The sequence below is a fragment of the Oncorhynchus mykiss genome, chromosome 2 (assembly GCF_013265735.2).
Source record: "Oncorhynchus mykiss isolate Arlee chromosome 2, USDA_OmykA_1.1, whole genome shotgun sequence".
In the NCBI taxonomy this organism is placed as follows: Eukaryota; Metazoa; Chordata; class Actinopteri; order Salmoniformes; family Salmonidae; genus Oncorhynchus; species Oncorhynchus mykiss.
This window is the reverse complement of record NC_048566.1, coordinates 12,567,286-12,586,482: the sequence shown is the minus strand read 5'-3', so window position 1 is coordinate 12,586,482 and position 19,197 is coordinate 12,567,286. Positions and strand designations below refer to the sequence as shown.

At 41.3% G+C, this 19,197-nt stretch overlaps 1 protein-coding gene across 5 annotated transcripts in view; it reads right to left on the bottom strand.

Moving 5' to 3' along the window:
- Positions 1-19,197, bottom strand: part of LOC110513835 (NIPA-like protein 2) — a 53,861-nt gene that overhangs the window by 29,715 nt on the left and 4,949 nt on the right. The gene's annotated exons all lie outside the window — the stretch shown is intronic.

Here is a 19,197-nt window from a genome sequence, read left to right as displayed (position 1 = left end):
TAAGACACCACAGAGAGGCTACGGTACGATGATACAACAAACTACCGTGGACTCCCTTATTAAGACACCACAGAGAGGCTACGGTACGATGATACAACAAACTACCGTGGACTCCCTTATTAAGACACCACAGAGAGGCTACGGTACGATGATACAACAAACTACCGTGGACTCCCTTATTAAGACACCACAGAGAGGCTATGGTACGATGATACAACAAACTACCGTGGACTCCCTTATTAAGACACCACAGAGAGGCTACGGTACGATGATACAACAAACTACCGTGGACTCCCTTATTAAGACACCACAGAGAGGCTACGGTACGATGATACAACAAACTACCGTGGACTCCCTTATTAAGACACCACAGAGAGGCTATGGTACGATGATACAACAAACTACCGTGGACTCCCTTATTAAGACACCACAGACAGGCTACAGTACGATGATACAACAAACTACCGTGGACTCCCTTATTAAGACACCACAGAGAGGCTACAGTACCATGATACAACAAACTACCGTGGACTCCCTTATTAAGACACCACAGAGAGGCTACGGTACGATGATACAACAAACTACCGTGGACTCCCTTATTAAGACACCACAGAGAGGCTACGGTACGATGATACAACAAACTACCGTGGACTCCCTTATTAAGACACCACAGAGAGGCTACGGTACGATGATACAACAAACTACCGTGGACTCCCTTATTAAGACACCACAGAGAGGCTATGGTACGATGATACAACAAACTACCGTGGACTCCCTTATTAAGACACCACAGACAGGCTACAGTACGATGATAAAACAAACTACCGTGGACTCCCTTATTAAGACACCACAGAGAGGCTACAGTACGATGATAAAACAAACTACCGTGGACTCCCTTATTAAGACACCACAGAGAGGCTACGGTACGATGATACAACAAACTACCGTGGACTCCCTTATTAAGACACCACAGAGAGGCTATGGTACGATGATACAACAAACTACCGTGGACTCCCTTATTAAGACACCACAGACAGGCTACAGTACGATGATAAAACAAACTACCGTGGACTCCCTTATTAAGACACCACAGAGAGGCTATGGTACGATGATAAAACAAACTACCGTGGACTCCCTTATTAAGACACCACAGAGAGGCTACGGTACGATGATAAAACAAACTACCGTGGACTCCAAGACACCACAGAGAGGCTATGGTACGATGATACAACAAACTACCGTGGACTCCCTTATTAAGACACCACAGAGAGGCTACAGTACGATGATACAACAAACTACCGTGGACTCCCTTATTAAGACACCACAGAGAGGCTATGGTACGATGATACAACAAACTACCGTGGACTCCCTTATTAAGACACCACAGAGAGGCTACGGTACGATGATAAAACAAACTACCGTGGACTCCCTTATTAAGACACCACAGAGAGGCTACAGTACGATGATACAACAAACTACCGTGGACTCCCTTATTAAGACACCACAGAGAGGCTACAGTACGATGATACAACAAACTACCGTGGACTCCCTTATTAAGACACCACAGACAGGCTACAGTACGATGATAAAACAAACTACCGTGGACTCCCTTATTAAGACACCACAGAGAGGCTACGGTACGATGATACAACAAACTACCGTGGACTCCCTTATTAAGACACCACAGAGAGGCTACAGTACGATGATACAACAAACTACCGTGGACTCCCTTATTAAGACACCACAGAGAGGCTACAGTACGATGATACAACAAACTACCGTGGACTCCCTTATTAAGACACCACAGACAGGCTACAGTACGATGATAAAACAAACTACCGTGGACTCCCTTATTAAGACACCACAGAGAGGCTACGGTACGATGATAAAACAAACTACCGTGGACTCCCTTATTAAGACACCACAGAGAGGCTACAGTACGATGATACAACAAACTACCGTGGACTCCCTTATTAAGACACCACAGAGAGGCTACAGTACGATGATACAACAAACTACCGTGGACTCCCTTATTAAGACACCACAGACAGGCTACAGTACGATGATAAAACAAACTACCGTGGACTCCCTTATTAAGACACCACAGAGAGGCTACGGTACGATGATACAACAAACTACCGTGGACTCCCTTATTAAGACACCACAGAGAGGCTACAGTACGATGATACAACAAACTACCGTGGACTCCCTTATTAAGACACCACAGAGAGGCTACAGTACGATGATACAACAAACTACCGTGGACTCCCTTATTAAGACACCACAGACAGGCTACAGTACGATGATAAAACAAACTACCGTGGACTCCCTTATTAAGACACCACAGAGAGGCTACGGTACGATGATACAACAAACTACCGTGGACTCCCTTATTAAGACACCACAGAGAGGCTACAGTACGATGATACAACAAACTACCGTGGACTCCCTTATTAAGACACCACAGAGAGGCTACAGTACGATGATACAACAAACTACCGTGGACTCCCTTATTAAGACACCACAGAGAGGCTACAGTACGATGATACAACAAACTACCGTGGACTCCCTTATTAAGACACCACAGAGAGGCTACAGTACGATGATACAACAAACTACCGTGGACTCCCTTATTAAGACACCACAGAGAGGCTACAGTACGATGATACAACAAACTACCGTGGACTCCCTTATTAAGACACCACAGAGAGGCTACAGTACGATGATACAACAAACTACCGTGGACTCCCTTATTAAGACACCACAGAGAGGCTACAGTACGATGATACAACAAACTACCGTGGACTCCCTTATTAAGACACCACAGAGAGGCTACAGTACGATGATACAACAAACTACCGTGGACTCCCTTATTAAGACACCACAGAGAGGCTACGGTACGATGATACAACAAACTACCGTGGACTCCCTTATTAAGATACCACAGAGAGGCTACAGTACGATGATACAACAAACTACCGTGGACTCCCTTATTAAGACACCACAGAGAGGCTACGGTACCATGATACAACAATGAAAGCTGAATGACTTGATCTAAAGTATAGAAGAATGAAGAATAATATTGTTATGAAGGAGAATAAAGGAGAATAATATTGTTATGAAGGAGAATAAAGGAGAATAATATTGTTATGAAGGAGAATAAAGGAGAATAATATTGTTATGAAGGAGAATAAAGGAGAATAATATTGTTATGAAGGAGAATAATATTGTTATGAAAGAGAATAAAGGAGAATAATATTGTCATGAAGGAGAATAATATTGTTATGAAGGAGAATAATATTGTTATGAAGGAGAATAATATTGTTGTGAAGGAGAATAAAGGAGAATAATATTGTCATGAAGGAGAATAAAGGAGAATAATATTGTTATAAAGGAGAATAATATTGTCATGAAGGAGAATAAAGGAGAATAATATTGTTATGAAGGAGAATAAAGGAGAATAATATTGTCATGAAGGAGAATAATATTGTTATGAAGGAGAATAAAGGAGAATAATATTGTTATGAAGGAGAATAATATTGTTATGAAGGAGAATAATATTGTTATGAAGGAGAATAATATTGTTATGAAGGAGAATAAAGGAGAATAATATTGTCATGAAGGAGAATAAAGGAGAATAATATTGTTATAAAGGAGAATAATATTGTCATGAAGGAGAATAATATTGTTATGAAGGAGAATAATATTGTTATGAAGGAGAATAAAGGAGAATAATATTGTCATGAAGGAGAATAAAGGAGAATAATATTGTTATAAAGGAGAATAATATTGTCATGAAGGAGAATAATATTGTTATGAAGGAGAATAATATTGTTATGAAGGAGAATAAAGGAGAATAATATTGTCATGAAGGAGAATAAAGGAGAATAATATTGTTATAAAGGAGAATAATATTGTCATGAAGGAGAATAATATTGTTATGAAGGAGAATAATATTGTTATGAAGGAGAATAAAGGAGAATAATATTGTTATGAAGGAGAATAATATTGTCATGAAGGAGAATAAAGGAGAATAATATTGTTATGAAGGAGAATAATATTGTTATGAAGGAGAATAATATTGTTATGAAGGAGAATAAAGGAGAATAATATTGTCATGAAGGAGAATAAAGGAGAATAATATTGTTATAAAGGAGAATAATATTGTCATGAAGGAGAATAATATTGTTATGAAGGAGAATAATATTGTTATGAAGGAGAATAAAGGAGAATAATATTGTTATGAAGGAGAATAATATTGTCATGAAGGAGAATAAAGGAGAATAATATTGTCATGAAGGAGAATAAAGGAGAATAATATTGTCATGAAGGAGAATAAAGGAGAATAATATTGTTATAAAGGAGAATAATATTGTCATGAAGGAGAATAATATTGTTATGAAGGAGAATAATATTGTTATGAAGGAGAATAAAGGAGAATAATATTGTTATGAAGGAGAATAATATTGTCATGAAGGAGAATAAAGGAGAATAATATTGTTATGAAGGAGAATAATATTGTTATGAAGGAGAATAATATTGTTATGAAGGAGAATAAAGGAGAATAATATTGTCATGAAGGAGAATAAAGGAGAATAATATTGTTATGAAGGAGAATAAAGGAGAATAATATTGTTATGAAGGAGAATAATATTGTTATGAAGGAGAATAATATTGTTATGAAGGAGAATAAAGGAGAATAATATTGTCATGAAGGAGAATAAAGGAGAATAATATTGTTATGAAGGAGAATAAAGGAGAATAATATTGTTATGAAGGAGAATAAAGGAGAATAATATTGTTATGAAGGAGAATAAAGGAGAATAATATTGTTATGAAGGAGAATAATAGTCATGAAGGAGAATAAAGGAGAATAATATTGTTATGGAGAATAAAGGAGAATAATATTGTTATGAAGGAGAATAATATTGTCATGAAGGAGAATAATATTGTTATGAAGGAGAATAAAGGAGAATAATATTGTTATGAAGGAGAATAATATTGTTATGAAGGAGAATAAAGGAGAATAATATTGTTATGAAGGAGAATAAAGGAGAATAATATTGTTATGGAAGGAGAATAAAGGAGAATAATATTGTTATGGAAGGAGAATAAAGGAGAATAATATTGTCATGAAGGAGAATAAAGGAGAATAATATTGTTATGAAGGAGAATAATATTGTCATGAAGGAGAATAATATTGTTATGAAGGAGAATAATATTGTTATGAAGGAGAGTAAAGGAGAATAATATTGTCATGAAGGAGAATAAAGGAGAATAATATTGTTATGAAGGAGAATAAAGGAGAATAATATTGTTATGAAGGAGAATAATATTGTCATGAAGGAGAATAATATTGTTATGAAGGAGAATAATATTGTTATGAAGGAGAATAAAGGAGAATAATATTGTCATGAAGGAGAATAATATTGTCATGAAGGAGAATAATATTGTTATGAAGGAGAATAATATTGTTATGAAGGAGAATAATATTGTCATGAAGGAGAATAATATTGTTATGAAGGAGAATAATATTGTTATGAAGGAGAATAAAGGAGAATAATATTGTCATGAAGGAGAATAAAGGAGAATAATATTGTTATGAAGGAGAATAAAGGAGAATAATATTGTTATGAAGGAGAATAATATTGTCATGAAAGAGAATAATATTGTTATGAAGGAGAATAATATTGTTATGAAGGAGAATATTATTGTTATGAAGGAGAATAATATTGTTATGAAGGAGAATAATATTGTTATGAAGGAGAATAATATTGTTATGAAGGAGAATAAAGGGGAATAATATTGTCATGAAGGAGAATAAAGGAGAATAATATTGTTATGAAGGAGAATAAAGGAGAATAATATTGTTATGAAGGAGAATAAAGGAGAATAATATTGTTACGAAGGAGAATAAAGGAGAATAATATTGTTATGAAGGAGAATAAAGGAGAATAATATTGTTATGAAGGAGAATAATATTGTCATGAAGGAGAATAAAGGAGAATAATATTGTTATGAAGGAGAATAAAGGAGAATAATATTGTTATGAAGGAGAATAATATTGTTATGAAGGAGAATAATATTGTTATGAAGGAGAGTAAAGGAGAATAATATTGTCATGAAGGAGAATAATATTGTCATGAAGGAGAATAAAGGAGAATAATATTGTTATGAAGGAGAATAAAGGAGAATAATATTGTTATGAAGGAGAATAAAGGAGAATAATATTGTCATGAAGGAGAATAATATTGTCATGAAGGAGAATAAAGGAGAATAATATTGTTATGAAGGAGAATAAAGGAGAATAATATTGTTATGAAGGAGAATAAAGGAGAATAATATTGTTATGAAGGAGAATAAAGGAGAATAATATTGTTATGAAGGAGAATAATAGTCATGAAGGAGAATAATATTGTTATGAAGGAGAATAAAGGAGAATAATATTGTTATGAAGGAGAATAAAGGAGAATAATATTGTCATGAAGGAGAATAATATTGTTATGAAGGAGAATAAAGGAGAATAATATTGTTATGAAGGAGAATAAAGGAGAATAATATTGTTATGAAGGAGAATAATATTGTCATGAAGGAGAATAATATTGTTATGAAGGAGAATAATATTGTTATGAAGGAGAATAAAGGAGAATAATATTGTTATGAAGGAGAATAAAGGAGAATAATATTGTTATGAAGGAGAATAAAGGAGAATAATATTGTTATGAAGGAGAATAAAGGAGAATAATATTGTTATGAAGGAGAATAAAGGAGAATAATATTGTTATGAAGGAGAATAAAGGAGAATAATATTGTCATGAAGGAGAATAAAGGAGAATAATATTGTTATGAAGGAGAATAAAGGAGAATAATATTGTCATGAAGGAGAATAATATTGTTATGAAGGAGAATAATATTGTTATGAAGGAGAATAAAGGAGAATAATATTGTTATGAAGGAGAATAATATTGTTATGAAGGAGAATAAAGGAGAATAATATTGTTATGAAGGAGAATAATATTGTTATGAAGGAGAATAATATTGTTATGAAGGAGAATAAAGGAGAATAATATTGTTATGAAGGAGAATAAAGGAGAATAATATTGTTATGAAGGAGAATAATATTGTTATGAAGGAGAATAATATTGTTATGAAGGAGAATAAAGGAGAATAATATTGTCATGAAGGAGAATAAAGGAGAATAATATTGTTATGAAGGAGAATAAAGGAGAATAATATTGTTATGAAGGAGAATAATATTGTTATGAAGGAGAATAAAGGAGAATAATATTGTTGTGAAGGAGAATAAAGGAGAATAATATTGTTGTGAAGGAGAATAAAGGAGAATAATATTGTTATGAAGGAGAATAATATTGTTATGAAGGAGAATAATATTGTTATGAAGGAGAATAAAGGAGAATAATATTGTTATGAAGGAGAATAATATTGTTATGAAGGAGAATAAAGGAGAATAATATTGTTATGAAGGAGAATAATATTGTTATGAAGGAGAATAATATTGTTATGAAGGAGAATAAAGGAGAATAATATTGTCATGAAGGAGAATAAAGGAGAATAATATTGTTATGAAGGAGAATAAAGGAGAATAATATTGTTATGAAGGAGAATAATATTGTTATGAAGGAGAATAAAGGAGAATAATATTGTTGTGAAGGAGAATAAAGGAGAATAATATTGTTGTGAAGGAGAATAAAGGAGAATAATATTGTTATGAAGGAGAATAATATTGTTATGAAGGAGAATGGAAATGAAAACTATCAGTCAACGGAGGGAAAAGTCAAGACGTTCATGAAATGTAATCTCAAGATGACGGACGAACAGGGGGATACAATTGATTTTCAAAAAAGGGTTTCACCGTTTCAGTGGAAGAGGGAAGGCCCCGTCCGATCGTAGCTGTGAGTGATAACTACCTCCTGCTGAACTAGTCCCCGAAAACAAATTAGCACTGCGTTACACAGTACAATTATGGATTAATTTGTTTTTCACAGAATTCATTTATTGCATGGAAATATTTTTTACATTGTTTTTATTCATGCAGTATGGTACTGTGGACTTCTGGGTAATCCAGAATGGGTATGATGATCTTATCCTTGTTCTATTTATATATATATATATGGAACTTAGATAAAAGATGGAGTTGAATGTGTCTTTCTGCCCATCATTTCATTTTAAAGTCCTCAAATGTTTGTTCTTTTGCCATCATTCTTTATATCATTGATCTCAGCTTCATAATATAGTTTCATCTTTTTGTTGAGTTTAGTTACATTTCTCATTTCGCAGGAAGTCAGACAGACTTATTAGCCACTTCCTTTTGCCCCCGTCTCTTTCAACCAATACAGTTTCTTAATTTCCTCATCGATCCACGGAGCCTTAACAGTTCTAACAGTCAGTTTCCTCATCGATCCATGGAGCCTTAACAGTTCTAACAGTCAGTTTCCTCATCGATCCATGGAGCCTTAACAGTTCTAACAGTCAGTTTCTTAATTTCCTCATAGAGCCTTTAACAGTTCTAACAGTCAGTTTCCTCATCGATCCACGGAGCCTTAACAGTTCTAACAGTCAGTTTCTTCATTTCCTCATCGATCCACGGAGCCTTTAACAGTTCTAACAGTCAGTTTCTTCATTTCCTCATAGAGCCTTAACAGTTCTGACAGTCAGTTTCATGTTTATCAATAATTTGAAGAAGCAATTTCATAAATTCATCAAGTGCAGCGTCTGGATGCTCCTTATAAATCATATCAGACCAACAAATAACATCCACATAAGAGTCACAGCCATATCTTGTATGATCTCTTGTATACTATTTTAGGCCCAGCTGTTGGAGCTTTGTCTTTCCTGTATATAGCCACTATATTGTGATCACTGCATCCAATGGGTACTGATACAGCTTTAGAACAGAGTTCTATAGTATTAGTACAAATGTGATCGATACATGTGGATGATCTTGTTCCTGTAGTGTTTGTAAACACCCTGGTAGGTTGATTAATAACCTGAACCAGATTACAGGCACTGGTTACAGTGAGAAGCTTCCTCTTGAGCGGACAGCTTGATGAAAACCAGTCGATATTCAGGTCCCCAAGAAAGTAGACCTCTCTGTTTACGTCACATACATTATCAAGCATTTCACACATTATTTAGATACTGACTGTTAGCACTTGGTGGCCTACAGCAACACCTCACAATAAAAGGCTTTAGATCTGCCAAGTGAACCTGCAACCACAACACTTCAATAACACCGGACATAAGATCTTCTCTAAGCATTACAGGGAATATGGCTCTGAATATATACAGCAACACCTCCCCCATAAGCATTCCTGTCTCTTCTATAGATGTTATATCCTTGTATGTATCATCAAATTAACTATCTAAGTGAGTCTAAGAAATGGCTAATGTATTAATGTTATTTGTCGTAGGGAGAGTGGACAATGAGCCTGTCGTATGGAGAGTGGCCAATGAGCCTGTCGTAGGGAGGGTGGCCAATGAGCCTGTCGTAGGGAGGGTGGCCAATGAGCCTGTCGTAGGGAGGGTGGCCAATGAGCCTGTCGTAGGGAGGGTGGCCAATGAGCCTGTCGTAGGGAGGGTGGCCAATGAGCCTGTCGTAGGGAGGGTGGCCAATGAGCCTGTCGTAGGGAGGGTGGCCAATGAGCCTGTCGTAGGGAGGGTGGCCAATGAGCCTGTCGTAGGGAGGGTGGCCAATGAGCCTGTCATAGCGAATGTAAGCAATGTCCCTACGTGCTCTGGCAGCTTTCATGGCTGGGAAAAAATGATTTCCTATTCTGGCAGATAGCTTCAGGATAGTCCTCGCTGAGGAAGATATACGTTCCTCTTAAGTTCTTGGCTCTTTCCAGAACAGTTACTTTTGTCCTTGAACCTGAGGAACTTGACTACTATCGGCCTGGGCATCTCACCTTGGCCGGTGGTGGGTTTTCCAGTCCTGTGGGCGTGGTCCACCTCAATTTTCCTGATGTCCATCTCCAAAATCATTTCCCTCACTTTGTCCTCAGACTCCGTCCAGGTCTTGTGGAGATTCTGCAATTCCGTCCACAACCATGATTGTTCCACCTTGATTGTCCCTCAAGATAATCTGATTTCTCCGTCATTGTTATCATGGATTCACACACACCGAACTGATGTCCTCTCTCACGGACTTACAGACTGCATTCAACTTGCCCGTTCTCTTGTTTAAACTCGTCGAGCTGACCCTGGGAGAACTGCAAAACTGTTCTTCGGTTCCTGCACCTCTCTGATCAGGTCGTCCATTCTTTTATTAGTTGAATGCTCCACCAGCATTTGGACAAAACACTTGAAGCTACAGTATTTTGTTGTTGTTGTTGTTGTTGTTGTTTTTGTTGTAACAACTGCTTGTACAACTCTTTTTGTTCGTTTAACAGCTTCACCTCAAATGATACTCCTGCCGGCTTTGGTGTTTGTGTGTCCCTCTCCTCCCCTTCGGGCGTTCGAGGTCGCCGGTTTACTAACCACCGGTCCTGCGCTTCATCATCACGCGCACCTGCGCTTCATCATCACGCGCACCTGCGCTTCATCATCACGCGCACCTGCGCTTCATCATCACGCGCACCTGCGCTTCATCATCACGAGCACCTGCGCTTCATCATTACGCGCACCTGCGCTTCATCATCACGCGCACCTGCGCTTCATCATTACGCGCACCTGCGCTTCATCATCACGCGCACCTGCGCTTCATCATCACGCGCACCTGCGCTTCATCATCACGTGCACCTGCGCTTCATCATTACGCGCACCTGCGCTTCATCATCACGTGCACCTGCGCTTCATCATCACGCGCACCTGCGCTTCATCATCACGCGCACCTGCACTCCATTCAGTTTCTTCATTTCCTCATCGATCCACGGAGCCTTAACAGTTATAACAGTCAGAGCTAACATACCGGAGAGCTATTGTCACCGGTCTTCCTCCTCAACACCCCTGGGACTGTGCCATCGACCTGCAGACGCATCTACCCTCTGTCGGTGGCTGAAACCCAGGCCATGGAGGAGTACATCTATGGAGGCGCTCCAACAAGGTTTCATCCGCAAGTCCACTTCTCCAGCGTTGGCTGGTTTCTTCTTCGTGGCCAAGACGTACGGAGGGTTAACACCCATGTAGTGATTACAGAGGACTCAATGAAGTCACCACCAAGTACCGTTACCGGAGCTGGACCTGCGGAGTGCATACAATCTCATCCGCATCTGGGAGGGTGATGAATGGAAGACAGATTTTAGCAAGATGTCTGGTCTCGACGAGTACTTGGTGATGCCATTTGGCTTAGCCAATGCTCCGTCAGTGTTCCAGGCATTTGTCAACAAGGTGCTCCCGGTACAGGCTCGGACGCCAGGAGGTTGTTTATACGGATGACATTCACTCGGCTACCTTGGAAGATCACATCGCTCACGTCCGAGTAGTTCTGGAACGCCTCCCGGCTAACCACCTGTTTGTCAAGGCTGAGAAGTGCCAGTTTCATCAGGAGGCTCCTTCCCAGGCTACCAAATCAGCCCGTAAAGAGTGAAGATGGATGTCAAGAAGGTAGATGCAGTCAGATCATGGGCAGTCCCAACCACCATAAAAGGGGTTACAGCGGTTTTTGGGTTTTGCCAACTTCTACCGCCGTTTCATCAGGTATTTGAGCTCGATCACCGCTCCTCTCACCCTTCTCCTTAAGGGTGGTCCCCGTAGTTTGGTCCGGAGTCTAGCAGCCGACGAGGCCTTCAGTCTACCGGAGTCTAGCAGCCGACGAGGCCTTCAGTCTACCGGAGTCTAGCAGCCGACGAGGCCTTCAGTTTCACCCTCCGCCCCATTGCTCAAACATCCAGATCCCACAATATAATTTGTGGTGGACGCTTCAGAGGTGGGCGTGGGGGCAGTTCTGTCTCAACGACAAGGTCATCCACAGAAATTGTATCCGTGTGCTTATTACTCTAAGAAACTGTTCCCCCGCAGAGAGGAATTACGACGTCGGTGATCGAGAGCTCCTGGTGGTTAAATTGGCATTAGGGGTGGAGGCACTGGCTGGAGGGCGCCAAGGACCCATTCGTCATCCTCACCGACCATCGGAACCTGGAGTACATACGGACAGAAAAGGAGGCTGAATCCGCGCCAAGCGGTGGGCCCTTCACAAGATTCTCCCAGGTTGACTGCTATCATTTCCCAGTACAATTGCATTAATTCCGTTACTGATTTTCGGGAAATTCTGTTACCGATCCGCAACAGAATTACACGTTTTAAATCTCTTATTAATTAATAAACAAGTTTGATATCAGTAACAAACTAATTGATAGCTTTACCTTTACTTGTTAGTTCTGTGAACATTCATGATCCTCCCTCTTCACGAGGCAGAGAAATTAGAATTTAAAGGGTTTCTGGTAATGGAATTATAAGGCATAAAAGCAATGTTTCTTAAACGTACAGGAGGCAAATCATTTCTCCAAAACGATACTGAACAAAAGTATAAAAAATGCTGAAATAAAATATATTTTTTAAAAGTATCTGAAATTGTGAAACAATTTGTTTACATCCCTGTTAATCCCATAAACCATCTCCAGTGTCAACCGGCCTCACAACCGCAAACCGGGTGTATGACGTTGTGTGGTCGAGTGGTTTACTGATGTCAACATTGTGAACAGAGTGCCCCATTGTGGAGTTATGGTATGGCCAGGCATAAACTACAGACAACTAACAACTGTATTTTATCTATGGTCATTTGAATGCACAGAGATACCGTGACGAGATCCCGAGGCCCCATTGTCGTGCCATTCATCCGCCGCCATCACCTCACGTTTCAGCATGATAATGCACGGCCCCATGTCGCAAGGATCTATACACTTCCTGGAAGCTGACATTTTTTCCCCAGTTCTTCCATGGTCTGCATTCTCACTAGACGTGTCACCCCATTGAAGAGGAGTGGGGACAACATTCCACAGGCCACAATCAACAGCCTGATCAACTCTATGTGAAGGAGATGTGTCACGCTGCATTAGGCAAATGGTGGCGACACCAGATACTGACTGGTTTTCTGATCCACACCAGATACTGACTGGGTTTCTGATCCACACCAGATACTGACTAGTGTTCTGATCCACACCAGATACTGACTAGTGTTCTGATCCACACCAGATACTGACTGGTTTTCTGATCCACACCAGATACTGACTGGTTTTCTGATCCACACCAGATACTGACTGGTTTTCTGATCCACACCAGATACGGACTGGTTTTCTGATCCACACCAGATACTGACTGGTTTTCTGATCCACACCAGATACTGACTAGTGTTCTGATCCACACCAGATACGGACTGGTTTTCTGATCCACACCAGATACTGACTGGTTTTCTGATCCACACCAGATACTGACTGGTGTTCTGATCCACACCAGATACTGACTGGTTTTCTGATCCACACCAGATACTGACTGGTTTTCTGATCCACACCAGATACTGACTGGTTTTCTGATCCACACCAGATACTGACTGGTTCTCTGATCCACACCAGATACTGACTGGTTTTCTGATCCACACCAGATACTGACTGGTTTTCTGATCCACACCAGATACGGACTGGTTTTCTGATCCACACCAGATACGGACTGGTTTTCTGATCCACACCAGATACGGACTGGTTTTCTGATCCACACCAGATACGGACTGGTTTTCTGATCCACACCAGATACTGACTGGTTTTCTGATCCACACCAGATACTGACTGGTTCTCTGATCCACACCAGATACGGACTGGTTTTCTGATCCACACCAGATACTGACTGGTTTTCTGATCCACACCAGATACTGACTGGTTTTCTGATCCACACCAGATACTGACTGGTTTTCTGATCCACACCAGATACGGACTGGTTTTCTGATCCACACCAGATACTGACTGGTTTTCTGATCCACACCAGATACTGACTGGTTTTCTGATCCACACCAGATACTGACTGGTTTTCTGATCCACACCAGATACGGACTGGTTTTCTGATCCACACCAGATACGGACTGGTTTTCTGATCCACACCAGATACGGACTGGTTTTCTGATCCACACCAGATACGGACTGGTTTTCTGATCCACACCAGATACGGACTGGTTTTCTGATCCACACCAGATACTGACTGGTTTTCTGATCCACACCAGATACTGACTGGTTTTCTGATCCACACCAGATACTGACTGGTTTTCTGATCCACACCAGATACTGACTGGTTTTCTGATCCACACCAGATACTGACTGGTTTTCTGATCCACACCAGATACTGACTGGTTTTCTGATCCACACCAGATACTGACTGGTTTTCTGATCCACACCAGATACTGACTGGTTTTCTGATCCACACCAGATACTGACTGGTTTTCTGATCACACCCCTACCTACCTTTGAAGGGATCTGTGACCAACAGATCTGTAATGTGATGTTAGATTAGGGCCTCATGAATTTATTTACATTGACTGATTTCTTTATTTGAACGGTAAAAATCAGTAAAATCTTTTGACATTGTTGTTTGTTTATATTTTTGTTCAAGTTTAAAATATGTAGATTTTTGTTGGCAGTTACTTCAATATTATTTAGTTTTAAATGTATTTCTAAAAATATTTTAGAAGACTTTTTATGTTGACCCCTTTCCCATCTTTTAGATTTTTAGAATGGTTGAATATATATATGCCTTAATTCGTTTTAAAAAAAGATATAAAAAATATAGACTCCTAGCTTTCATTTGACACCCAATTTAACACGTTTCTATGAACTTCACATGTTGCTTCTCATGGGTCCTTTTACATGGAATTGCACAGTAGTATTCATCAGCCCATTCACTCAGAGGGAACAAGAGGTCTGGCTTCCTTGTAGCAGGAAGGGCAAACATAACAAAGGCCACAAGCAGGCTGGCACACTAGGGAGTGTCCTACTCGACAAACATGACCTAATTGGCCTGGCAGGTCCGTTCTGGTCAGGGTGCTTCTTACAGTAGACTGCCCAGTTGGAAGACGTTCCACTACTAAGACGAACATTTATATCCAACAACACACAGAGGTCTACTAAAATCTGCTAATCCATGGACTGTGGTGTACTGTATGTCCTGTACAGGAGGAGGTCATCTGATACTTGTAACCTGCATAATGAGGTCAATATTTTAGCAACAGATTACATGTAACAGCACATAACAATCATGATTTTGTTTCCCATTCAGATAGACTCTGCAGTTGTTTCAAAGACTCCCAAGAAGTTCCACCTTCCTTCCTGACTATTATGTCCCTAATATTCTACCCCGGAGTGATCTAACTCTGTCCCTAACATTCTAGCCCAGAGTGTTCTAACTCTGTCCCTAACATTCTACCCCAGAGTGTTCTAACTCTGTCCCTAACATTCTAGCCCAGAGTGTTCTAACTCTGTCCCTAACATTCTAGCCCAGAGTGTTCTAACTCTGTCCCTAACATTCTAGCCCAGAGTGTTCTAACTCTGTCCCTAACATTCTACCCCAGTGTTCTAACTCTGTCCCTAACATTCTACCCCAGTGTTCTAACTCTGTCCCTAACATTCTACCCCAGAGTGTTCTAACTCTGTCCCTAACATTCTACCCCAGTGTTCTAACTCTGTCCCTAACATTCTACCCCAGAGTGTTCTAACTCTGTCCCTAACATTCTAGCCCAGTGTTCTAACTCTGTCCCTAACATTCTACCCCAGAGCGTTCTAACTCTGTCCCTAACATTCTACCCCAGAGCGTTCTAACTCTGTCCCTAACATTCTAGCCCAGAGTGTTCTAACTCTGTCCCTAACATTCTACCCCAGAGTGTTCTAACTCTGTCCCTAACATTCTAGCCCAGAGTGTTCTAACTCTGTCCCTAACATTCTACCCCAGAGTGTTCTACCCCAGAGCGTTCTAACTCTGTCCCTAACATTCTACCCCAGAGTGTTCTACCCCAGAGTGTTCCAACTCTGTCCCTAACATTCTACCCCAGTGTTCTAACTCTGTCCCTAACATTCTACCCCAGAGTGTTCTAACTCTGTCCCTAACATTCTAGCCCAGAGTGTTCTAACTCTGTCCCTAACATTCTACCCCAGAGCATTCTCTATAGGGCCTAATATTCTACCCCAGCGTGTTCTCTATAGGGCCTAACATTCTACCCCAGAGTGTTCTCTATAGGGCCTAACATTCTACCCCAGAGTGTTCTCTATAGGGTCTAACATTCTACCCCAGAGTGTTCTCTATAGGGCCTAACATTCTACCCCAGAGTGTTCTCTATAGGGCCTAACATTCTACCCCAGAGTGTTCTCTATAGGGCCTAACATTCTACCCCAGAGTGTTCTCTATAGGGCCTAACATTCTACCCCAGAGTGTTCTAACTCTGTCCCTAACATTCTACCCCAGAGCGTTCTCTATAGGGCCTAACATTCTACCCCAGAGTGTTCTCTATAGGGCCTAACATTCTACCCCAGAGTGTTCTCTATAGGGCCTAACATTCTACCCCAGAGTGTTCTCTATAGGGCCTAACATTCTACCCCAGAGTGTTCTCTATAGGGTCTAACATTCTACCCCAGAGTGTTCTCTATAGGGCCTAACATTCTACCCCAGAGTGTTCTAACTCTGTCCCTAACATTGTAGCCCAGAGCGTTCTCTATAGGGCCTAACATTCTACCCCAGAGTGTTCTCTATAGGGCCTAACATTCTACCCCAGAGTGTTCTCTATAGGGCCTAACATTCTACCCCAGAGTGTTCTAACTCTGTCCCTAACATTCTACCCCAGAGTGTTCTCTATAGGGCCTAACATTCTACCCCAGAGTGTTCTCTATAGGGCCTAACATTCTACCCCAGAGTGTTCTCTATAGGGCCTAACATTCTACCCAAGAGTGTTCTAACTCTGTCCCTAACATTGTAGCCCAGAGCGTTCTCTATAGGGCCTAACATTCTACCCCAGAGTGTTCTCTATAGGGCCTAACATTCTACCCCAGAGTGTTCTCTATAGGGCCTAACATTCTACCCCAGAGTGTTCTCTATAGGGCCTAACAATCTACCCCAGAGTGTTCTCTATAGGGCCTAACATTCTAACCCAGAGTGTTCTAACTCTGTCCCTAACATTCTACCCCAGAGTGTTCTCTATAGGGCCTAACATTCTACCCCAGAGTGTTCTCTATAGGGCCTAACATTCTACCCCAGAGTGTTCTCTATAGGGCCTAACATTCTACCCCAGAGTGTTCTCTATAGGGCCTAACATTCTACCCCAGAGTGTTCTCTATAGGGCCTAACATTCTACCCCAGAGTGTTCTAACTCTGTCCCTAACTTTCTACCCCAGAGTGTTCTCTATAGGGCCTAACAATCTACCCCAGAGTGTTCTCTATAGGGCCTAACATTCTACCCCAGAGTGTTCTAACTCTGTCCCTAACATTCTACCCCAGAGTGTTCTCTATAGGGCCTAACATTCTACCCCAGAGTGTTCTCTATAGGGCCTAACATTCTACCCCAGAGTGTTCTCTATAGGGCCTAACATTCTACCCCAGAGTGTTCTCTATAGGGCCTAACATTCTTCCTGCATCTCCTTTCTCTGGGTCTGACCGGGTCTGAAGAAGCGACAGAACAGAAATCTCTCTCTGGGTCTGAAGAAGTGACAGAACAGAACTCTCTCTCTGGGTCTGAAGAGGTGACAGAACAGAACTCTCTCTCTGGGTCTGAAGAGGTGACAGAAGAGAACTCTCTCTCTGGGTCTGACTGGGTCTGAAGAGGTGACAGAACAGAACTCTCTCTCTGGGTCTGAGGAGGTGACAGAACAGAACTCTCTCTCTCTGGGTCTGAAGAGGTGACAGAACAGAACTCTCTCTCTGGGTCTGAAGAGGTGACAGAACAGAACTCTCTCTCTGGGTCTGAAGAGGTGACAGAACAGAACTCTCTCTCTGGGTCTGAAGAGGTGACAGAACAGAACTCTCTCTCTGGGTCTGAAGAGGTGACAGAACAGAACTCTCTCTCTGGGTCTGAAGAGGTGACAGAACAGAACTCTCTCTCTGGGTCTGAAGAGGTGACAGAAGAGAACTCTCTCTCTGGGTCTGAAGAGGTGACAGAAGAGAACTCTCTCTCTGGGTCTGAAGAGGTGACAGAACAGAACTCTCTCTCTGGGTCTGACCGGGTCTGAAGAGGTGACAGAACAGAACTCTCTCTCTGGGTCTGAGGAGGTGACAGAACAAAACTCTCTCTCTGGGTCTGAGGAGGTGACAGAACAGAACTCTCTCTCTGGGTCTGAGGAGGTGACAGAACAGAACTCTCTCTCTCTGGGTCTGAAGAGGTGACAGAACAGAACTCTCTCTCTGGGTCTGAAGAGGTGACAGAAGAGAACTCTCTCTCTGGGTCTGAAGACGTGACAGAACAGAACTCTCTCTCTGGGTCTGACCGGGTCTGAAGAGGTGACAGAACAGAACTCTCTCTCTGGGTCTGAGGAGGTGACAGAACAAAACTCTCTCTCTGGGTCTGAGGAGGTGACAGAACAGAACTCTCTCTCTGGGTCTGAAGAGGTGACAGAACAGAACTCTCTCTCTGGGTCTGACCGGGTCTGAAGAGGTGACAGAACAGAACTCTCTCTCTGGGTCTGAGGAGGTGACAGAACAAAACTCTCTCTCTGGGTCTGAGGAGGTGACAGAACAGAACTCTCTCTCTGGGTCTGAGGAGGTGACAGAACAGAACTCTCTCTCTCTGGGTCTGAAGAGGTGACAGAACAGAATGAGACTGATGTTCTCCTCCCCCACTGTCTCCCTCTCTCTCTCTCGGTGTCCAGGGGGGCGGACAGCGTGTTTCTTTGTGCTACGTGACAATGGAGAACTGTGACGGGCTGGGGATGGAGGAGGGGGTAAAGAGATGGGCTGATCTGTGGCCTCTGACCTGGGGGGGGGGGGGGGGGGGGGGGGAGGGAAGGGAGAGAGCAGGCTGGGGTATTGAGTTATCTCAGAGCTGCCAGCTGTTCAACCCTTATAGTACAGTAAACCCATTCTCCTGCAGAACAGTCTCTTCTCCTATTTCTACAGTATATGCCCCACTCCTCATCACTGCCCAGGCCCCGCTGACAACGTGGCTGACACAATTCACCTCGATCCTCATCTCTGCCCAGGCCCCGCTGACAACGTGGCTGACAAAATTCACCTCAGTCCTCATCTCTGCGCAGGCCCCCCTGACAACGTGGCTGACAGAATTCA